The sequence below is a fragment of the Labeo rohita genome, chromosome 23 (assembly GCF_022985175.1).
Source record: "Labeo rohita strain BAU-BD-2019 chromosome 23, IGBB_LRoh.1.0, whole genome shotgun sequence".
Classification (NCBI taxonomy): domain Eukaryota; kingdom Metazoa; phylum Chordata; class Actinopteri; order Cypriniformes; family Cyprinidae; genus Labeo; species Labeo rohita.
The window spans coordinates 29,598,065-29,622,744 of NC_066891.1; the positions used below are offsets into that span (position 1 = coordinate 29,598,065).

Sequence of the window (24,680 nt, forward strand, 5' to 3'; positions counted from 1 at the left end):
TGATGAAGGCCCACCTTTCCGAAAAACGAAATGTCTTGTGATTGGTTAGCTGTTCCACTGCGTTGCGATTGGCGAACAGCTTAGACGGTGTTTCCATCCTGTTACACCCCTTGCCAAAGCAGTTATTATAGATATTTTTCTTACAAAAACGCATAGATTCGCTACAGGAGGCCTTTATTGATCTAAAAGTTAGGCTAATCCCCCACCTCGTCCCTACCCTCCCTTCAACAATTCGAATTTCTGTAGGCAGGGTTTATTTTAATGATATTCTAATCATCATTGCATGTGGAAAACAAACGCTGTAGTCCAAAGAAGCCGTTTGTTGTAGTTCTTGAAAAGAGATTTTTTAAAAACAAAATATCTCTCTTTGGAGTGAACTTTGAGATTTGTAACTTTGTAGATCTTTTTTATGCCCAAAGATACACACCACACGCTAACTAAAATTCAAAAAGTGAAAAAGCATAATAGCACCCCTGTGATACTGCTTGTATGTATCTTTACCAACTAACTTCAGTTTATCAAAGTATTGCACCCTTTTCTGCTTACTAAGTCCTTCTCTATATGATTTATTAGCTTCCACACATTTTTTCCGTCATATAGACAGCATAAATTAGCATAACAGTATTCAGTAGTTGCTGTTGTTTACATCCAAGTATCGCCAATATTGGACACACTTCCGGGTCATGACATAAGTGCAAATATTTGCATAATTATCACCAAAGCTCTCTGTATTTTGGTGTAGAACATTGAACTTTCATGCTGCTTCAGAAGTCTGTTTCAAATCAGTTTCGTGAGGTGCTTTTGTGTGCAAATGCTGCCTTTAGTCATCAGCTGATAGGGCAGTGGGACAAAAATTCAGTTGCCTAAGCTTTCAGCCGCAGCCAGACTCTGATGAGCTGGTGATTGCAAACAGGTGTGCCTGATTATTCCAGTGAGCATGAGCAGAATGAGGTTAGTGAGGGTGGACTGAGGGAAATCGTGATGAAATTTGGGACATTTTGTAGTGCTCAAGCGATATTGATATGACCAAGAAATTTCACACAAGCAACAGCATGATTTTGAGTATGATATTGCTTTCATACAACAGTTCTATATAAACAAGTTAATATCATCTGACATTTCAGACACAATGTGGGCAGCTGTTTGTATATTTTTGCTCTCTCAAAGAGAATTGTTTTAATCAAAGCCAACTCAGAATCAAGCACTGAACTTCTACACAGCAAAGTATATAAAATATCAGTACTATTCCAATCAAATGAAATAGTATACAAGAATACAGTTTTTCTTGTGCCATTACAAACCTTATTTCAAAAACCAAAAGCATCATAAAAGTAAGATAATTATCACTCAATAATGTAAACTAGCTTAGAGATTAAAAAATGCTTTTGTCAGCCCAGTAAACAGCACTGATACACAATGTGTGTTTTGATGGCACTGGCACAGTGGGGAGGATAAACTCCTTATTAGCTGCTCGTAACACTGTCATAGTAAAATTATACAAACATGCTCTGACTAGGGATGAAAATCTGTTAACAGTCCTACTGGTATTTTAGGTATGTTTTTTTTTTTTTTTTTTATAACGTATCATCTTAAATTACAGGTTGTCATATGATCAACCAGTCAGTAATTACATGAATGTAGGTCTCACGATTGAGACCTAAAAATATATATATATTTTTTTTTATTTATTCTTAAATCAGAATACATTTACTTGAGTGGCTAAATGAAATAACATATTGGGGTGTTTTCCTGCCCTGTTGAAAAAAATAGCATATACTGGTTTGGTAGGTTTTGATGTTGGGATGCTGGTTTTAGCTGGTCCTTTGCTGGTTTATGCTGGTCCTTAGCTGGTCGAAGCTGGTCCTGGACCAGCACATGACCAGCATAAACCAGCACAAACCAGCTAAAACCAGCATATGCTGTTTTTTTTGTTTGTTTGTTTGTTTTTTTCCAACAGGGTGGACAGAGATTAAGCCTAGTTCTAGACTAAAATGATCCTTTAAACCAGATTAACAGAAATCTGCTTTCTCTGTTATGGTTTTAAATAGCCCTAGACTTAGTCTCATCCAAAATTAAATAGGCTGATTTCCTGGAGGAAGACTAGAGCTTCTTCAGGACTAAATTGAGGAGGCAGGAGGCAGGTTTAACTTCAGATTAACAGGTTTCCAGTCTTTATATATCAACATTAAAGAAGCCTGTGAGGTAAATCTGTACTATTAATCATTTTGATCTTTTATTGAAAAATAAAATTCATTGAAGTAAAACAGAAAGGAAGGGAAATCTCATTATGAAAGGATTTTTTTCCCCTCTAATACACATTGGCCACAATTAATGTAGCCTTTTATTCAATACTGTTTGCAGTACAATACTTTTAGCTCCCAAAACCTTTTGCCATTTAACCACTACGAGTCTGTCTTATAATGCCTGATGAGTTTGGAGAACACCTGACAAGAGATCAGAAACCATTTTTCTATACAGAATCACTTCAGATTCTTCAGATTCCCAGCTCCATGTTGAAATCTCTCCTCATCAGTTCTCTGTAGGGTTCAGGTCAGGGAACTGGGACGGCCATTGCAGAACCTTTGTTCTGTGCTTAATGACCCATTTTGTGTTGATTTTGATTGTTTTTTTGGATCAGTGTTCGGTTGGAAAATACATCCATGGCCCATTATATTGGCTTTCTAACCCAACTATTTTCTGCAATATGCTGTGATTCCTGGAGAGTCTTTGGACACTCAAACTATCCTCCTCATGTTGTATTAAGATAATATAGATGCAGACTATATACTGGGGCAGTATATATAGGCAGATTTGTAACATTTCCTGTGAATTGGAACTCCTTAATTTTTATTCTCATGATGAAAATGAAAACTCTCTCTCTGTCTATATATATATATATATATATATATATATATATATATATAGATAGATAGATAGATATTCTTGACTTCATATTTTGTAAAGCTCAAGAATCTGTTGCAGCATATCAGAGCTATATTCCATTGTTTAGATGGATGATGAAGGGAATTTGGCATTCGTGTTTCCTCATATTTATATTCCTGTGAAACAGGAAGTCATGGCTGGAATACTTCATGTCACCCTGGTGTGCTAAAAAATGCAAATATGAATGGTAATATAAATATTCAGAGCTTTTACTCATAATAATTTCTAGGACTATAAATAATTGTGGCCAGTGTGTAGTAGAGCTTTTGTTGAATTTTGTTAAACTTTTACATTTTATTTTTTACTTAACAACAACTGATTGAATTTATGGAAACATTCATTACAAAGAGATTTCTATCCATTACTTTTCTTTTATTTACCACCTGGTGTGCAGTTTACTTTGCTTGCTTTAAAAAAAAAAAAAAAGAAATCTTGTTCAGTAACTTTTAAATTGCAGTTACTTTTTTTTATGCTACTATTGGTTACCTTGGATTTGCTTCTCAGTTCCATACAATTTTAAGCTTTTCTTGGTTCATTCCATGTTTTATAGGCAACCTCTGTCATGATAATTTAGATTAGCACAGTTGGTTTTAAGTCAATCTATTTTATTTTAGTTCAGGACTCCATATTCCAGGAGTTAGTAATCTGCACTTAATCTGTGTTTTAGAAAGCCATTTATTAAACCATGATTAAATAATATTTGGGGATAATTCACCCAAAAATGAAAATTACCCTATGATTTACTCACCCTCAAGCCATCCTAGGTGTATATGACTTCTTCTTTCAGGCAACTACAATCAGAGTTACATTAAAAAATGTCCTGGCTCTTCCAAACTTGAATGGAGGTTGAGATTTTAAGGTGCATCCATCCATCATAAAAAGTGCTCCACACAACTCTGAGGGGTTAATAAAGGCCTTCAGAAGCAAATCAGTGCTGTTGTGTAAGAAAAATATCCATATTTAAAACTTTATAAACCATAATCTCTAGCTTCCGCTAACTGTTGTAGCCACGTTCACGAGAAAGGGCCTTTCCAGTGTATGACGTAGAGTGTAAGCATACAGCATATGCTCTGGTGAGAATATGCTAGTCTTGCATGAACCAAGCTTGTTTACATCAAAGGAAAGGCAGTCTCCTCTTGGCTTATATCGAAATCCTCCAACATTTTTGCTTTACAAGTACTCGTTTTGTACTTTTAATTTGTGATCGATGTTTTGTTTTGCTCTCTCCACTGCGCTTGCGTGTTTGTTACTTTTCACCGGAATGAAGTCCTACGTCATCCACTGGAATGCCTGTTCCTTTAAAGGGGTCATCGGATGCTAAGTTCACTTTTACATGCTGTTTGAACATTAATGTATGTTGGCAGTGTATGTACAAATCTACCCTATAATGATAAAAATCCATGGAGTGGTTTTTAATTAATCTGTAAAAATAATATCCCCTTTTTCATGTCACACCCACAGAGGCCGCTCCCACGATAGTTGATTGACATGAGCGTTTTACCTCAGATCAGTTGTAACAGTCCGCCCTCTTTGTTTCGATGCCGGAGCAGTGATGTAAATTAGACAAGAATATCTCCGATTGAGCGATTGAGGTGTTGTGTTGCTGGATGTAATAATGAACGTAGTGGTCGTCATTTACTCCCGACATCTGAGCTGCTGGAGATGCAGTGGATTACGTTTGTTTGTGAAGGGAATGCGCCTCCTGATTTACATATATCCGTCTATGTTCGCGTGAATCATTCGTGATCCAGCTTCACCTACAGCAGAAGTGAGTGTAAGGGTTTTTTTATGAATCTTTGCGATCGTCTTTACTAATAATGTGCTAGTTAGCAAGTTTAGCGGCTAAATGCGGCTAAAGTAAACAGACTCGTCACTCCACAGAGAGAAGAGAGGGGCGGGGCGAGCAGAGCTCATTTGCATTTAAAGCAGCCTCGACTAGAATGAGATTTTTGCAGAGCTCATTTTGACAAGGTAAAAAGGGTGTTGTTTTACACTACCATTGATAATTTTTAACCAAAGTATATTATAGACTTTTCATTAAGACCCTAAAGAATCATATCAACTTGTGAAAAATGAGCATTCAGTGACTCCTTTAAGTTAATTTTTCCTTATCCCATTTGCACTTTTTTAAGCATAAACAAATACAAAAACACCACTAAAATCCTGTCTCATTTTAGCAGACATAAATGGGTTTTACAGAGGTTAGAAAATAGCGCACACACAGATGTTGTCGCAGCCCAGTCACCAGCTCAGTCACTAAACCACCACCATATAAAAACAGTCACCTTTTACTCCCTTATTGTCTGGTCTCGTCGTTGGTATCTTCCACATGTTGTGGAATACACTTCCCTACTCCTTACCAGCTCTACTTACCTGTATCACTGCGTCTTGATCCACCTTCTAGAGAATCCTTAGTTTGTCCCCTCTCTGAGCCCTTGAAACTGGAAAGGGAATATCAAACAAAGTTATTCTGAGATAAGTCCTACGAACTTTCTTAAATTACTTTATGTTCACCTGAGTTTGTACCTGAGGTCTATTAAGCCTACTTTAGTTTGAGTATCCTGTGGATGAAGGCTGTTTATTTTCCTAGTTCCTTCACTAAGTTATGATGTTATGTTGAATTCTGAACTAACTTGATTTCTGTTTCTGATCCCGGAATCAGTAAACCTGTTGAACCCACTTACCTGTGACCTTTGTTCTGTGACACATGCATTGATGCACTTATGTCCTTTTCTTCTGTTTGTGTGAAGGTTTGCAATTGCAGACTCAAGCAGCATAAAGAGTGATGTTTTTGTCTGCAACTGATTATGTCTTATGAGCCTGTGAATTGTCAGTACATCCTTGCAGGTCCAATCGATCTGTTTTAAATTTAGTTTTAAAGAGCCAGTTCATAAAATAGAAGGAAAATTACTCATATACTCAGAATCAGGACTTGTTTAGAAATTAAAGTCTGTGGCTTTCCCATGCCTGCTTCTCTTGATTAAAATAATAACAGCCATTTCTCAGAAGTTTCCTTTCATCCGAATGATGAAACATACCCACATTTTTGAGATTTGCTGATTCAGGAGTATTGAAGCACAGAAGAACAATTTGCAGAACAGACATGAGAGTGGTTTCTTCGATTTGTTCAAGATTGTAATATTAGTATTGTCTTAGGAATGTCTGAGAATATAATGTCCTACGCCCAAATCAATCAGGTTTTGGTGGCAATGTTTTGTTCTATTCTCTTACTAAACTGAGCTAGGAATCAATCAAACTCATGGCTTGTTTAATCAAAGTCATTTTGTGTCTTTTTTTTTAAAGAGTAATTAGCTTAGAATATTTTCCAACTGTTTCAATATTTGGTTAATACAGTTACATTTTCCAAATAATTTATTTGTGTATATTGGCATATATCTTTTCTATTCATACACTAAAGAGTAAATTATGGAGGGATCAATTATGCAGAAAGAAGCATAAGTCTACACAATAACACCAATGAACAAATAACTGTTTATTAGCCAGGAAAAACTAAAGTCAGTCCAGTTTAAATTGGAAATCAAATAGGATTATTTATAAATATGAATTTTCTTTCTTACACAATTTCATAGCTCACTAAAAGTCTATCCCATGCAGATGTGTATGTATCTGGGGCAGATTATCCCAAATAAAAACAATCAGGGTCAAACAGAGGAATCTGGTCATATTAATGTAAACACACACAGAGAGAACATTTGAACATTTGTTTCTTTCCACCTTGTATTCATGTTTGATCAGAAAGTGTAGTCAATATCTGGTACATACCAGTCTCAGAAGTCACACTGAAATTAGCAAATTATGGTTGGTTACTCAACATGTCAGTCAGACAGTATTAGTGGGTGCTGGGTCGAATGCAGGATTCTCACAGAGAGCTAAACTGCTTTGAAAGATGTCATGAATAATGTTGTCACATTCACTTGAATTGTGACATGGCAAGGAAAATGTCACCTACTGTTTTCAAAAATAATTATACATGATTACTGACAATGATTTAGAAATGACATTGCAGAATTCATAATGAAATGCTGGTGATGTCAGGGCACACAGTGTGAAACTGAGTGAGTGGCTCTTTACCAGAATAAGCAATGACAAGGTCCAGATTTTTTGCCCCGAGTCAAAGTCTGACTACGCAAGACTACAAAAGGAATGACTTCAAGGGTTCCTTCCCGTCCCCTGTAGTTAGTGAGCAAGCAGTGTCTAGGGGTTTTATCACAAAGTCACTCACCAAAGCTTTCTGCTCTCTCTGCTCCCCTGTGGTGGAACAAACTTCCAACCTCTATTTGATCTGCTGCCATGTTCACAATTTTCAAGAAATGTTTGAAAACACATTTCTTAAGCCCAAAGTGCAATTCAGATTTTAGGGCTATGTGAAGGTATGTGTATAGTGTATGTGACGCAAATTTCGTCACCAGAGCAGCATGTGCGACTGTGCGTGCATCACCTGATTTTTGCAATCATGCACAGGTCGCATACTGAATTTGTTTGGACTAAGATGAACCTTGCGCATGTGTTGACCGCCTGTGTTTGTGCAGACACAGCACATTGATGGTGCTGGATTACAAACAGTTGTTAAATAATAATACATCTCTCGTGTTTGCAAAAACAGCAAACATCCGACAGCTTAAATGGTATCATCCATGTGTCTTCTTTTCAGCAGCGAGACGAGGGAGCTGTGAGCCATGGTGGAGCCGTTGGGTCGACAGGCCGAGGCGGAGTCCGGGTCTGGGAGGTTAGAGACAGAGACCGGGGATCCTCCAACTTCGATGGAGCTGGAGACTGACAGACCTGCAGCGACCACAGATGTAAGGCTGAGGATGAGCTGAGGGACTGGCAGGATGTAGCGACAGCAGGACAGAGGATGGCAGAAGGCTCAGGAGAGGAGGTAGTAGAGGGAGACTGGGTGGGAGTTCATGACAGTCTGGGGTTTCAGAGATGGTGTATGCTGCCCACACACACCAAATAGCGACTCCCAGCACAGGGAGCGCAGTGGACAGGGAAACAACCTCCATGGTCGTGACAGGGGTGACAGATGGTTCAGGGCAGACAGACAATTCAAAACCAACCTCCATGGTCTTGTGTTTCTCCATGGTTGTGACGGGACACAGACAGTTCCAAGCAGATGAATAGTTCAAAACAGACCTCCATGGTCATTTCAGGACAGGCAGGACGTTCATAAATGGCCTCCTTGGCCATAACAGGACAGGCAGAGGGTTCAGACGATGACGAAAGACTGGGTATCCCAGAATAAAAGTCTGTTAACTCTCCCAGTCCTGCCTCAGCTCACCATCAGTGGTGGAACAGTGGATGAGACATTCCTCTGTGCCCTCGCACTCCACTCTTTCATCCACTGTCGTGTGCATTGTTGCTGGGTCTCACACCTGTTCAGACATCATATGAGGCTCTGTCGCTCCTCTCAGCGATGGCTCCTCGATTGCAGCAGGCTTTGGCTCTCCTTCTGAGAGCTCAGACTGATGCTTCGCACAGCTGAGAGATGGTGGGCTGGGCTCTGGGTCCGAAGTGGGACTGGTGAAATCCTTGTCAAATGGCAGATGCAGCTCACCAGCACCCACTCCACAAAGGCAGCGAAATCCTCTCAAGGACCATCTCCAGACAACTGCACTCTGCACACAGCGTTTAGGCTTGCATGGTAGAACAAGCAGAGGCAGTCAACCGGGTAGCTGGTGTAATGGGGTATCTTCAGAAAGAGTCTTGTATGATCCTTGAAAACACACTTCCCCTGCTCCAGCAGGAGAAGGAGGAACTCAGGACAGTCCATGAATAAAATTGAAAAACTTTCAAAAATGGAAAAAACAAAATGCAGGGACAGACGCTGCTTACACTTTTCTGGTCAGGTATTCTTTCACAGTATACTGTGTAGATGAACACGCACAAAGATGAAGAAGAAGGTTAACAGTCTTCAATTAATCCATACACAAGGGTAAATTCACGTAGAGGAAAGGCTGGTGACACATGTAGACATAAACACTATCAATACCTGACAAAAACTAACTGAACAGACCAGAACTTAATTACACAGACCAAATGAGGATAATTAACAAGACACATAATGATGAACTTAAAACAGTGACCATGACGATGAACACAACGGTGAAAACAGGGCAAACAGAGTCTAAACAGAGCGATGGTATGACACACATAAGACAGTTGTCATCCAGCTTAATTCAGATCAAGCTTTGTTCTCATCCGACATTGCCTGAAACATACAGGATTTTGGCTGTGTTTTCTTATTGTTTTCATACTTGCTGAAGGTAAAGACTGAAAAGTAGTTTGACCAATAGCATGCAGGCATTGTACATAACCAACCAATTGTGGTGTGCGAGAGGGTGGGATCATTTTTATAACTTTAACCCTTTAGGCGCCAGGGATTTTTGGAAAAAAATCTGGATTTTGACATTAAGACTTTAAAAGCTTGTGGCTTAAAAGGGCTTAAAGATAGAGATCTACTGTAAATTAGAAAAATGTTGGGCATGACCGAAAGTTTATGTGGGGTGTAAATATACTCATCTAATTTGCATATTATGACGTAATCAGGGGGCGGCCATCTTGAATTTCATAATATTCAGAAAATAGTAGATATTGAAATGATGCTTGAATATATTTGGAAGGTTTTTTTTTGTTGTTGTTGTTGTCTTTTTATCTTCATTCCAAATGATCAGAAAAGTGCGAACCAACAATGAAACAGGAGAAAGTACTAAATGATTACTATGTTACTATACTATATAGTAGTAAAACGCATGTGAACAGTAGCCTCCTTTTTGACCAGTTCGTCAGTAATATTCAGGAAATAATAGATATTGAATGGATGTTTGAACTTTTTTTTTTTTTTTTGTTTTTTTGTTTTTTTGGAAAATAGGAAATCAACAGTAAGACTGGAGAAAATAGTAATTTATTGCTTTATTACTGTGCCATAGTAAAATGCATGTGCCTATTTTTTTGATCAGGTGACCAGCTATCTGCCCAGTAAGGTATCAAGGTGACACAGTTTATAGTTCTTGAGAGTATGGTACCTCTCATTGCATGGCACAGCGCACAGACCTACCCCACACTGACTGCACCTGTACTTTGTCTGCCGACGGCCCTTAGAGCATGTGCGATCAGAACAAACGCCGCAATCTGGCCGATCATCAGCAGCGCAGAGCCAGTGGCACTCAGTGAGCCTCTGTGGCATTCCCTCCCCCCCTCCACTGAAGGCCTTTCTGGTTTTTTGCTTTCTCTCTTGGAATAGCCCTCAAGCAAAGCAGTAATAATGTCCTGGATGAAGGCCTTCAGTGGCTTGTGCGGACCAGGAGCACACTTGGAGTAAATTATATGGGAGTTCACCACACAGATGCTCAGAATCGCATTGAAGATGCAATTGTACCATTTCCTTGAACGGTGTGGAAAGAGGTAGGTTTTCATCCTCTGATCAGCGGTGTCTACTCCTCCCATGAAGGTGTTGTACCTGTCAACACACACAGGTCTGTTTATCTCGTGAAAACCAGTGTCGCTTTGCTTTGACCTGATACGTTTCCAAACACATGAGTTCCCATGAAGAGACGAGAGCATAGTGAGACGCTTTGTGTCATGCCATGCACAAGCTAACAGTTTGCCAAGTCTCATGAACACTGGGTCATCTCCTTTGCTCAAAGGCAACTCAATTCGTCTCAGGCACCTAGGCATACCACGCCTTTTGCAGTTCACTGTCCCACACATACCGGTGTCATTATTTGCCAGCTCGTTTGCTATGGCTGGTGATGTGTAGTAACTATCCATGTACACCTCATGCCCTTTCCCTGTGTATTGGGCCATCAGCTGACGAACAATTAGATGGGTGGCACCTAAATCAGCATCAGCATTTTGGCCAGTGTACATGGACCATTGCAAAACATAACCTGAGCTGGCCTCACTCAACACCTTGTAACCATATTTGTCAGGTTTTTTAGGGTTGTATTGTTTCAAGGTGGACTTTCCCTTGAATGCTATGGTCATTTCATTTCAAAGCTCCTTGAGTGGACCATAAACAGCTGAGAAACGAGGAATTATCAGGTCAATTACTGGACGCACCTTGAAAAGCCTGTCATGACCTGGCTGACCCCTCCTCACATACTCACTATTGTTTGCGAAATGGAGGAAAGACAGAATGATCTCAAATCTGTTCCTAGACATTACTTTGCCAAACCCAGGTGTGTAAGTTGGCCAAAATTCTGCCCAGTAATCCTCAATTTCTGCCTTCTCTACCAGCCCCATACACAAATGCAGTGCTAGGAAGGCCTTCATCTCTGAGACAGAGACATCATACCAATTATGAAATCTGGAACTGGGTTTCAGCTGTTGGGAGTTTAGAAACTGATGAGCATATCTGTTGGTTTCATTTGTAATGAGGTTCCAGAAGTCATCAGTCAGAAAGAGGGACAGAAATTCTAAGGGGGAAGCACTGGTCAAATCTTTCTCTCCTAGATAACCAACAAGCTCATCAAAGTGTTTTATCCAATCCTGATACACTTCTTTATTTCTCAGATAAACCCAGCCACCATTGTCATCGCTATTTCCAGCCCTATTTATATCCAGATCACCCCTGCTGCCTCTACCACGTCTCCCGGCTCTCCCACACACAGCCCACTGTACCGCGGCCACTCCCACCTCTTCGGGGCACTGCATCCAAAGGGCTAACGCTACTGCCAGCCCTATTTCTCCTACCCCTGCTGCCTCTACCTCTAACAGCTCTCCTATGGACACTACGACCGCGTTCACCCCCATCCCCGGTGGGCAAAGGGTCGAAATGATCATTTGTTTGTGCTTCGTGAACACTCTCGCCTTGGACCGCGGCACCACCGCGCTGCAAAGATGTGCCGGGAGAAGCACGATCATTAGATGGCCGATCGCCATTTCCAAAACGCAAATATTCCCCTTCAGAGTCAGAATCGGCAAATAACATCTGCAACACATCCTCACGATACAGCTTTTTATTAGCCATTTGGAGATTTTCTCTCACAATTCACTCGCACGCTATGAACTGAACTACTGCCGCATCAAGCACTTGCTCTACTATTTCCTCAAACACTTTGAATAGGAACATGACGTAATTTTGGTCTAGAATCAAAGTACTACTTGTCTGCCATCTAGTGGTAGGGAATACAAATTACATATTACAGCATTTTAGGAACTACAGTCTGTTTCATAAAGTATGACGTCTTGTCGAAATTGTGCGACTTTGGCGCTTAGAGGGTTAAAGGGGTCATGGCATGAGAAAACAAATTTCCCTTCATCTTTTGACACAGAAGAGGTCTTTGTATGCTCAATGCATCGTCCAAGTTTCATAACTTAAAATGTCCTCTTCGTCAATAAAAAAAAAAGCATTTATGTAATAACCCTCCGAAAACAGCTTGTTTGGATCCGAGGTGCAAGGTGACGTCACCCAGGCACAGTCATTTACATAAACACTGCCTCCAGGGCAAGACATCGACGAATAGTCTACTCCTCACCATAGGCCCCGCCCACTGCCATTCAGTCACTTGACAGCTGACACTTGAATATGCTGAATGTGAGTGTCGTGTCGCGTCTAAAACAAATAGAAATTACAGTCATTGCCGCTATCTTGTCTACACTGGATACAGTATACAGGTGCACGTTCGCATTCTGGAGAAGTGGAGTGAAAGAATGTTCGCTTTAACGCATTTGATTTACACAGCTCATTTGCATCTTTGTACAGATATCAGAAGGATCCCAGTATAAGGAACAAATAGTTTATTTTTAATGGCATCCCGGATTATGTTAGAGGATTGGTCAGATTCCAGAGCATGTTGTTTTGTAAACGAGGCACAGTGTCATGGAGAGTTTACAAAGAAACATTTGTTGAAAGATAAAGCATACTAGATCTGACTGCAGCTGCATCACAAACTGTAAGTAAATTATTTCATAATGCTTTGTCTGAAAATATGCAATAGTGAGGTGGCTGGGCATTGAAACAGTTGATAACAGTGCCAGATTACTGAGAAGCCTTAAAGGACACACCCCTTAAAACAGGCCATTTTAGACAGAGGGTCAGAATGAGGTTGAAAATAATAATTTTTCTACATATTTTTGGTCTTTTAGTGCAAAAACCAGCATAAGGGTCCATTTTTCAAAATTGAGAATTATACATCATCTAAAGCTTAAAAAAAAAAAAAACTTTCCATTGATGTATAGTTTGTTAGAATAGGACGAAATTTGTGTTGAAATACAACATGGTGATTATCCAGCCACTTGTTAATGTCTATTCAAATAGAATAAATGTCATCAAATATTTACACAAAACACAATTCTTCACTTCTTCTAAACATATCACCCTGCATTATGTTCACAGATCTGCAGGGGATTCACTCACAAAACTTGTGTACGTGGCCAAAAACCCAAACCAAAAGCAGGCAGACAACTGACACACACAGACTGTGCAAGATCTGTAATTTGTCTCTCACGCTTTCGTTCCCTATTTTTTCCACTCCAGTATGACAGCATGATCAACACAAGATAGCTCACAGAAGATGTACACAACAACACGTGTGCTTAATCACAGTGACTGTCAATGATGAAAGAGAGCAAGATGAATTAAAGTACTGATGATGAGAGAATTATTTGTGATTCACACTAATGGCAACAATCTCGTGCACTGCATCATTATTGATATACAAACACTCATCCTCACATGTGCATAATGCTTGTTAGAAGAGCATTATGGGATAGTATTTTTTTTTTATTATTGACATTAATTTTGTTGCAAACATTGACCTGATTAATATTGCTCTGTCTTTGTGGAAAAGAATGTAAGCATTTCATGGAGTGTGTGCTACAGCAAGCAACACCGTTTGCGCTACGTACTTGAAGCATTCTTTTGTGATATGACCTCACACCCACATACACGTGTTGGCAGTGTTTTCCCACTTATCAAGTTTAAGCACAAACACCAAAATGAGTGCTCATTTAAGGACACACTATCATTTGACATAATCACAGTTTCTTCATTTAACTCTCACCTCAGTTGTGGATATGTGAGCGTCTTTGCTAACACATACACATACAGCTCAGCTTAAATTTGAGAACAGCTGATTTTCCCATCAAGACGCATGGATTACAAAGGACTTCAAGGCCCATCACCGTACCAAAAATGGTCAAAAAGTGAACAGAAATGTTCTTATTAAGGCAGCCCTTCAAGTTCAGCAAATACCTCGATGAGACAAGCCCATGGCACAGATTCTAAGCGAAGATCTTGATGACTAAATGAGTCCGCAGGACAGATGTCATGTCATGCCAGAACCAGCTGGGATCAATGTGCAGTTTTATCAAGAAGGATGTTCATCGTGCTTGAGGCCACTAATAAGCCAGTCATCCACTACTGGCTAAACCCCAGCTCTACTTTAATGTTTCAATCTACTGAACAGATTGCAACTCTTTCCCACCTGATATCGGTGTGACGTACGTACCTTGATCAATATCACACCATGTTCATTCTCTTAGACTAGAGGAGAACTGCTCCGCTGAGTGAGCCTAGTTTCTCCCAAGATATGTTTCTCCATGTGTCACTTGATGGGGTTTGGGTTCCTTTCCACTGTTGACTTAACTTTGTTAAGATTGCTTTGTTGGGGTTTCAAAGACACTTAATCTTTATAAATTCTGCAATATGACCACACCAAAACATTGTATGAGTTAGGACTAGATATTACAATCCCTAATTATTCATCTTTGACAAGACTGTCAAGGAGTTAGGGTTTTAAGGGGTTACCAAGAGGGATACCAATTGTATTAGAGGTTACCAACATCACTGGGGTCATCAGGTGGGCACCCTCTTTCCGTGATGTTTCATTGATATGTCAGGGGGCTTAACAGTGAACTTTGCAGCGGTAGGTCACCTGGTTGCTGGAAAATCCAGCATAAAGAGTATGGAACAGCATGAACTGCTGCTTTATGCTGGTATAATGCTGGAATAGTGATGGTCCAGGCTGGTTTAGTGCTAGTTTTTGCTGGTATAGTGCTGGTCCAAGCTGGTTTATGCTGGTATAGTGTTGGTCTATCTGGTGGACCAGCATATTCATGCTGTTTTCAAACAAAATGGAGCTGGTGATGTTGTTCACCAGCATGGTCTTGCAGGGTTGAGTGTCAGTAGGCTAGCTGTCTGTATGCAAGTGTTGCACTGTTTTTGAATAAAAGTAAAAAAAAAAATAATAATTCTGTTTTTGCAGTTGTTTAATCATCACTTGTAGAGTGAATCTACTTTATTTCACTAACTACAACACTGCTATAGTGTTACTTTTAATCTCTATAGATCGGACCATGTGACCACTGGCTATTACTGTGTAAACGTAATCAGGAACATTTTTCTTTATTAAATAATTTATTAAATTAAATTATTAATTTATTAAAATTAATTTGGAAAATTGTCTTGGACTTTAACTACAAACACAAACCAGTTTCTAAATAAATGTGATATGTAACACACAAGTTTTGTTGTGGTTTGCGGGGATCATACCTGCACCTAAAAGTCAACAAAATGCTGGTCCACCTGCTCACCAGCATCCCAAGCTGGTACCAGAATGCAAAACATACCTTATGCTGCTCCACCAGCACACCTGTTTATACCGTGCTAGAGGCCAGCAAACTAGCATCCCATGCTGGAATCCAGCAAACCAGAAACCAGCATCCCATGCTGGTCCCAGTGTGCAAAACATACCTTATGCTGGTGACCAGCAATTCTGGATTTTTCAGCAGGGCCCTCTCTGTTTATTCAGTTTGAGGCCCATGTAGTCCTTTCTTTTCAACAACCCTTACGAAAAAGAAGTTTATTCAAGTGTGCTATTAGTATACTTCTTTTAAACTAAAAACAGGAAAGTATACTTTCAGTCTACCTTTTATGTATTTCTCAGAAATGTGCTTTATATGCTTATCAGAAATATACTTAAAATGACATTTAAATATACTTGACTTATACTTAGAAAAAGTCTAAATATACTATACTTATAGTAAATACATTATCAATATACTTATACTAAATATACTATACAAATATACTCAGGGCTATACTTGTGCTCTGAGAATCTGTGTTGTCATTTTTATATACTAGAGATGCTATTACACATCTTCTGTACAGAATTTCCAAAACACAAGTGAAGAAGAAACCAAAAAAGAGGCTTCCACACTGTAAAAAAATGCAAATACATATTTTCCATTTTACGAAACAGTCTCAAATACTAAAAAATGCTATTTTCTTGAAACTATATAAAAACCCTTGTCAGACCAACAAAATTACCCCAAATGCTTCAAGAAATTCATGCTGTTGAAATTCTAAGGCTTTGTAAGTTCCCAGCATGCATTGCAACATAAATAAATTATCCAGTTACTGTTATAGGATTATTGTTTTGCTGTTTGCTGACTTCATTTAAACTTTTTGTTGTCGTTTTGTCATTATTGTTAGTTATTTGATGTACTGTGATGTAAAGACCTCATCTTTTTAATATTTGCTGATTGCCACCATTCTTGAGGGTTGTGTATGTAGTTTTGAGGCCTAGGTTCTTTTCAGCTACTTGTATCCATTTTCTGGATGTTTTAGTTTTGTAAAATGCTTTACATTGTAGACGGCATTGTCTACATATTAGGCTAATTTATTTGTAATGATTTGTATGTTCAGATATTCATATAACAAAATATATACAAATTAATACCTAAATAGGGACATAGTAGTATACTTAAAGTATGATGTAAAGTTCACAGAAAAATGAGTATGAGTAAACTTGCAGTATAAAATTACTAAACTACTAGTTTACTTGGACTATACTTCAAAGTGCACTAAAATGCATAAAAAAGTATTTAATTAGTAAACTATCGGTATACCTATAAGTTCACTTTTCGTATACTTGCAGTACAAACTGAAAACTACTGTTTACTACTACAGTAGTTTACTACTGTTATACGTAAAGTATATTTAAAGTATATCTTTATATACTAGAAAGTGGGCCAATTTAGTCCCAAGGAGTATTAAAATAGTACACTTAAAAGTATACTACTAGTACACTGATATTTGTATACTTACTACATAAAGTATACTTAAAAATATACTTGAACTTTACTGAAGTATACTTCATAAAATAAACTTGAAGTATACTTCTTTTTGTTAAGGGAATAGACACAAAACCTGAACTAAATTAAGCTGGATGATGACACTACCGTCTTCTGTAGAGCTACAGTACAGCTATATCACAGTTTGCAACATTGATACTGGTACTGAACTAAACTGAATCAATGTAGAGCTGATTTGAACTAAGTAATCACACTGCTGTCTTTTATAGAATTGCTCATAGCTTAACTGACCTAGTTTCAAACTGATAAACTTCACGTTGTTATTGGTCTAAACTGACCTGTTCTAAATGATTATTTTAGTGACATTGACGCAATCTCTATTGTAGTGAAAAAAAGGTGATGACTTAAAATTTAAAACATGGAACTTTCTTAGGCTAATATTACCGTGAACTGCACTGGTTGAGGTCGACCCACCAGCTGAGCTGCACTGTGGGATTGACTCACCACATTCAGCTCTCACCCCCTCATTTTCGCGCTCTTTGATTTATTGTTTGTCTGTCTCTGCACAGACTCATATTCTTTGGCTTGAAGGCATCCAGGCGTGAGAGAGCGTTCCTGTCTGTGTGTTTATGTGCCTTCACATGTACTTACTTATTGTGTTGTTCTTATAGACCAGTGGTTGTCAACTGGTGGGGTCACAAACCATAAATGGTTGGCAGATCTGTTCTGATACAGTCGAGGACAGCCGGCGAAAACAATGTGAAACGCAAATAATACAAGCCAACTAACCATAAAATCATGCATAATTAGGACAGCAAAAGAATACAACTCAGATTACAATACATTTCAGGTCACATTTGGAATGAATATGATTTATATAGACCACAATGTGTTTTGTGCAGTGAACTGTTTTATGCAGGCTGCCAAGAGCATGAAGCAACTGTTTAATTTTTGTGCAGTATCAACAATTTTGGTGGGTCCATTGTGTTGGGACATCAGCGGATGTTGAAGTTGAAGTCTGGGTCCTGATGCAAAACCATTTGAGCACTATCCCTGAAGCAGCTCATTTTCCAAATTCAGGGTGAATTCAGGTAAACTAGGCCATCTCAGTGTCAAAAAGGACCTCTATTGACATCTGGACAGTTTAAGAGGAGGAATGGATTTGACAGATGTTTGTGTTTGTGGATGCATGTGTGTATCACTTTATGTGACGGAAATTGCTTTAATGCATTGTTTTGATTAGTCAGATTTTCATTTATATGTTTATTTAAATTGTTTATACTGAATGTGGGAAAGTGCTAGAAAAGCCTGTCCTAAAAATTCATGATAAATTAACCACAATCTTTCTAATCCATGAATGCTCTAAACAGAAAGGACACTGAACTCTCTGAATTGTTTGTTGATTACTAAACTCATTCCATTTTTTCTGGGACTAGATCTCTTCATGAAATCTCACGTGATGAGGGAAACAAAACAACCGATCTCTGATCAGCAGCAAACAGGAGCATCTTCTGGTGAGGTGCAAATAAAAGAAATACAGACTGAAAGACTGAAATTGCCAATCAACAGAATTAAAATAAAATAGTTATTCAAGTATTGTTATATTAAAAATATTCAGCAGGTTGTGAAGAAACAATTGTTCGAAGTTTTTGTCATTTTTAACAAACATAATGACTACTGTTGAGTGGAAAAGAGCTGTGTGAACATTCTTTAAAATTTCTCCTCCATGTTCCACAAAAGGGTTTGGAATGAAATGGGAAATAATGACAACTTAGGGAATGGATGAATCATCATTGGTTTGTAAAGAATAAATATTTAATTTTTAAATATTTTTTAAAATATTTAAAAAATATTTTACAGGAAGCACTTATTTTCTTGCAGATAGTCTTCCCAATTTCATGCTTGTATATTCAAGTGTGCTATACTTCTTTTAAACTTTAAAATTGGAAAATATGCTTTTAGTCTATTTTTTATGTACTTCTCAGAAATGTGCTTTGTGAATTTCTCAGAAATATACTTAAAAAGACTTATTTAGAAAAAGTCCAGAGCAATATTGTTCTCAGAGAATCCATGTTTTCATTGTTACATGGTAAGAGGCGCTATTACACATCTTCTTTTCCAAAACACAACTTTTAGTATAGTTGCAGTACAAACTAAAACATAGATAAAAACTATACACTTAAATGTATACTTCTATATACTAGAAAGTGGGCCAATTTAGTCCCAAGAAGTACTGAAACAGTACACTTACAAGTATACTACTAGTACACTGACATTTGTAAACTTACTACATGAAGTATACATAATAATATACTTGAACTTTACTTAAGAATACTTAATGAAATAAATTTGAAGTATACTTCTTTTTGGTAAGGGTTGTCATCTGTTTATCACAATAGTCTCATAAGTAGTCTCATTAAAATAGTCTCACAATAGTCTTGTTTTGCTTTGTCTCAAATGACTGGCACTTTCTGGTATTTAGTATGTTTCTGATGATTGCTGTGCATTGGTAATTTGCTTGAGTTTTCCAGCCATGGTGGTGATGTTTCAGCTACAGAGATTTCGCATATGGGACTGATCAAGAGTTCAGCTTAATAAACAGATCCAACACCTGCCAAATAGTGTGCAAGCACACACACATGCTCAGACAACCCTACAGAAACACAAATAAATATGTACACACCAGTATGCATGCATATATGCATGTGCATGTACAGTACACTCTTTCAAGCTCTACTTAAATTCACACACACATATCAATACTGTCTGTGATAACCACATGTTTATATGGGCTGCAAATGACTCTGATGATAACACTGCCAGTGATGTGTCACCGTTTTCCACTTCTGTTTGTGCTTCACAGCTGCATCTATCTATCTATCTTATCTTCATATGCTTTACAGTATAAATCTAGCACAACACTATTGTGGATACTGCCAGAAAATTATTTTACAACACACTAGGGAACATTTCTCTGAAAGTCACTAGTTTATCTATATATTTCTTGGAAGAAAAAAAAAAAGCCAAAATACTTCTCACAAATTCCTAGTTTCATGTACACACCCTTTTTTGGGTGTCAACCACAGACATTTATTTTAATCAGCATAATTATTTTTAACAAGCTTAAATAAAGTTTGAGTATGCTGGCAGAGAGACAAGAAGAAAAGCATCATGGGTTAAACAGCTTTAAGATGGCTGATGGTATTTATACAGATGTCTATAAACGCAAAAGAAGAATTTAACCTACCAATGATCATATCTACAGTTAGAGATTAGAACAGACCCCAAACTTTAAGCATTAAACTTTCATCCTGACCATTTATGCTAATGACATTATGCTGGGTAGTGACTGATTAAATGTCATCTGGATTACATAATCAGATTGCAAAGTACTTGTAACTTTAATTATATTGCTTTTTATATTGCTATTAAATTAGTCATAATCTTTGCATGATTAAGTCATATTTATACAATGGCAGTAAATATTTCATACAACCCCAATTCCAGAAATCTTGTGCCATTTCATGAAATGTCAAAATCAAGAATATGTTATTTGTTCATACTCTTTCACCTTTATTTAATTGGCTAAAGTACAAAGAAAAAATTTCCAATGTTTTCAGTGGCCAACTTTTAATTTTATTTTGTAAATATAACCCGATTTTGATTTTCATGGCTGCAACACACTCCAAAAAGTTGGGCCAAAGACAAAATAAAAGTGAAAAGGTTATAGAATATCCAAATTAAACTGTTCTGAAACAGTTCACAGTAAGCAGGTGAAATAGAAACAGGTGAGGATATCAGGCTTGGGAATAAAAGGAGCATTTCAGTCCTTGCTATAGCGAAGTTGGATCATGTCTCATCACTTTGTGGCAAATTTAATGACAAAAGATTCAGGGAATCCAGAGAAATGTCAGTTTGTGTAGGGCAAGGCAAGACACCTCAGATTAATGTGGATGACCTTTGAGCCCTCAGATGGCATTGCATAAGAAAATATCATGCTGCTGTGTTAATTATAGCCACATGGGCTCAAGAGTGCTTTGGAAAACTGCTGTCACTTAACACTTTCTGCAGCTGCATCAATAAATGCAACTTGAATTTCTGTTACTTCAGCAGAAAGCTATACATCAATTCTATGCAGTGATACCATGGGGTTCTCTGGGCCAGAGCTCATCTTAGACGATGGAAATGTGTGCTGTGGTCAGATGAGTCCACGTTTCAGACTGTTTCTGGGAAAAATGGACGCTGAGTTCTCAGTACCAAAGAACAAAGGGACCATCCAGGCTTTTATCAGTGATAGATGCAAACGCAAATGACTGTCATGGTGCAGCAGAGCAAACGGCATTGGTGACTGGAATATGTGCGAAGGTACCAATGGAGGCATGTATTGGGATTGTACAGACACAAATACTGTCATCATGATGATGTTTTTTATGGGAAGTCTATGGTTATTAGATCAAGACGATGACAGGTTTCATTCCGCATGTGCTACAGCAGCATTGTTTCGTAGACACAGACTGAATGTGCTAGACTGGCCTGCCTGCAGTCCAGATCTGTCTCCAGTTAAAAATGTATGACCAGTCATGAAAAGGAGAATCAGACAACAACAATCACAGACCGCTGAACATCTGGAGTTTTTTTTTTTTATCAAGCCAGATTGGACAACAATTTTGCTTGCAAAACTTGAAGTATTAGTATCCTCAATTCCCAAACAATTAAACATTGTAATTAAAAGGAAAGTTGATGTGGCACAGTGTTAAAAATGCCTCTGTCCCAACATTTTTGGAGTGTGTTGCAGCCATGAAAATCAAAATGTGCTTATATTTACAGAATATAAATTAAATGTTGGCCACTGAAAACATTTGATTTTTTTTCTTTGTACTTTTCTTTGTACTAGTTAAAAGATAAAGAACAAATATTCTTGATTTATATTCTTGATTTTTTGGCATTTCACAAAACGTGCCAGCTTTCCTGGACTTGGGGTTGTGGTTTATTAAATCTCCGTAATTTTGCTTTTTTATCATTTACTTTTTTTTCTTGTTTTTTCTAAAAAAGCCTCACAATGTTTTCTAGATTTGTGCAGTTGAACACACTGACCACCTACTAGTCAGAAAATGGAGAAGTACACAAATTCACTTAATTTCGTATTAACATGTAATACAGGGATTCCCAAACTTTTTTGTTAGCTGAAACTCTTTGACCTAATATATTTTCTATATATCAGGGGTGTACAGTCCAGTTCCTGGAGGGCCACTGTCCTGAAGAGTTCAGCTCCAACCCAGTTTAACACACCTGAACCCACTAATCAAGGTCTTACTAGGCATACTAGAAACGTCCAGGCAGGTGTGCTGAGGCAAGTTAAAGCTAAACTCTGCAGCACAGTGGCCCTCCAGAACCAAAAAAAAGGGGGTCAAACCCATATCTAGGGATCAGAGCATTGTATAGATTTCTTCTTCTATTGTTACAGCTGTGGTCTGTCTCTTTCATATGTTTGCCAACTAAAAGCTCATGAGGTTCACATCTGAGCTATTTTGGAGAAGTGGTTGATCATTGGTTCATTTAACGCTTTACATTTTCCTTTGTTAGTGAAAGTCTTATAGAAATGTATGGGAAATATGTATGGAATGGGGGGTAAGACAATACAAAAGAGAACAAGTTTTATATTTAGAGCAGCATGAGATGCATTTGGTAATGTAGAAATCAGCCAAAGTAAGATATGATTCTGTGTCTCTCACATGATATAAATTATAGTACAATGTGACATGATATGTGGAACATCATCTGCACGTAGTGCTGTTATCTTAATAGTCACCAAGATAAATGAAGCCTCTGTAGCCTCAGTGTCTACTTTGGACAAACACAAGCTCAGAGTTTGGCAAACAAACCAATGTTTGTATCACCACATGAAAAAGAGTAGTCATCAGTTTTCACAAGACAAAGGCTAGTCATATTTGGCCTTGTAAGGGCATATAGTTGTTTTTGTTTGAAGACTACACAGTAAAATTCACAGAGTAAAATTAACTCTAGTCAGAGAACATTTGGTCCCTCTCTAAACAGTTAAATTAACACTGAAGCAGAGTTAAAGTTAAAGAGATAATTAAGTGATCAATTAAAAGCTGATTGAGCATTAGTGATGAACACCTGCTGTTAACAAGCAGAATCACTAAAGAACAGAGAAACACAAGAACTACAACTGACTTCAGCCACAGATTAAATCAACTGAAATAAAATAAGACATTAAATCTCTCAAAATCTGATTAAACAACTCCACAAACAGCATCACCAGCTTCACTCATAACTAACCAGACTGGATTAATTGTAATAATAATAATAATAATAAAAAAAAAAAAAAAAAAAAAAAAAAAAAAAACATAATGCCACCATAATTGTGGTCAAGGTTTGCTTTAGTTTGTCTCTTGGCCCTTTTAATAACTTACAATAATTTGTTTCACATCAAACATTTATGTATTGCTGAATCAAATGTTTGAAGCAACAGATCATTTTACACTTTCTGCTTATAGCTCATTTTTGTGAACATTATGAAGCGATCTCTCTCTTTGGTTTATTGATGGGCATATTGCTGAAAAAAGGTCCTCTTAAACAATCATAAACATAAACAAACATAAAGCTTCAGTTTTGGGAAAAAAAAAAAAAAAAAGATGCATCTACTCAGGATTTTAGACATGAACACTTATCATATGATCCTCAACAGTGGTGACAATAATTATTCATACTGCAGTGCATGATGGGAGTTTTTACTGTGTTGTTACCCAGCATGCATTGCAGCATGAAGCATTTTGTTGATTGTCACCATTGTTGAGATTCATATGCTGGTACTTGATGTCTGTGTGTCTCTGAGTAATAGTGGTGTTTACTTATTCTTTACTATTACATCATAGTTTTTTTTTTTTCACTGCTGAAGTTTCACAGGATTGATTATGGTTATTTAAATGCCTAAATTGAGAAAAAGTTATCCTGGATGTAATCAAATCATCTCACAATAAACATCTCAACATAAAAAGTCAATTAAAATGTGCATAATGTAAAGCATTGACCACTCTGTTTTACAACATCACACATACAGTTAAACAGAGATCTAACCCAAAAACTGAAGGGTCAAGAACTAAACTAAAGCAAATGCTGATCTCCATGATGGTAGCGTCATTTTAACCACTAAAACAACAACTTCTGATCCTCTGTAAATCTAAATAAGAGCTTCTGTAGACGTGTGACAAAAATAAGGTCAGTCTGGTTAATAATGAGTGAAGCTGGTGATGCTGTTTGTGGAGTTGTTTAATCATCATCTGCTGAGATCTTGAGGGATTTAATTACTTATTTTATTTCAGTTGATTAATCTGTGGCTGAAATCAGTTGTAGTTCTTGTGTTTCTCTGTTCTTCATTGATTCTGCTTGTTAACAGCAGGTGTTCATCACTAATGCTCAATCACCTTTTAATTGATCACTTAATTATCTGATCAACTTTAACTCTGCTTCAGTGTTAATTTAACTCTATTTAGAGAGGGACCAAATGTTCTCTGAATAGAGTTAATTTTACTCTGTGGATTTTACTGTGTATTGGAATTTGTTTTAGAGCAGAACACTATATGATAAATATTATTGTTGCCTTACGAAAAATTTCAAAGTTTCAAATCATAGGACCCAGTTATACATATAACTTT

General features: G+C 37.7%; 1 protein-coding gene across 1 annotated transcript in view; it reads right to left on the reverse strand.

Annotated features, from left to right (window-relative positions):
- snai1b (snail family zinc finger 1b) overlaps nucleotides 1-24,680 on the reverse strand; it is a 478,512-nt gene that overhangs the window by 297,769 nt on the left and 156,063 nt on the right. The window lies entirely within an intron of this gene.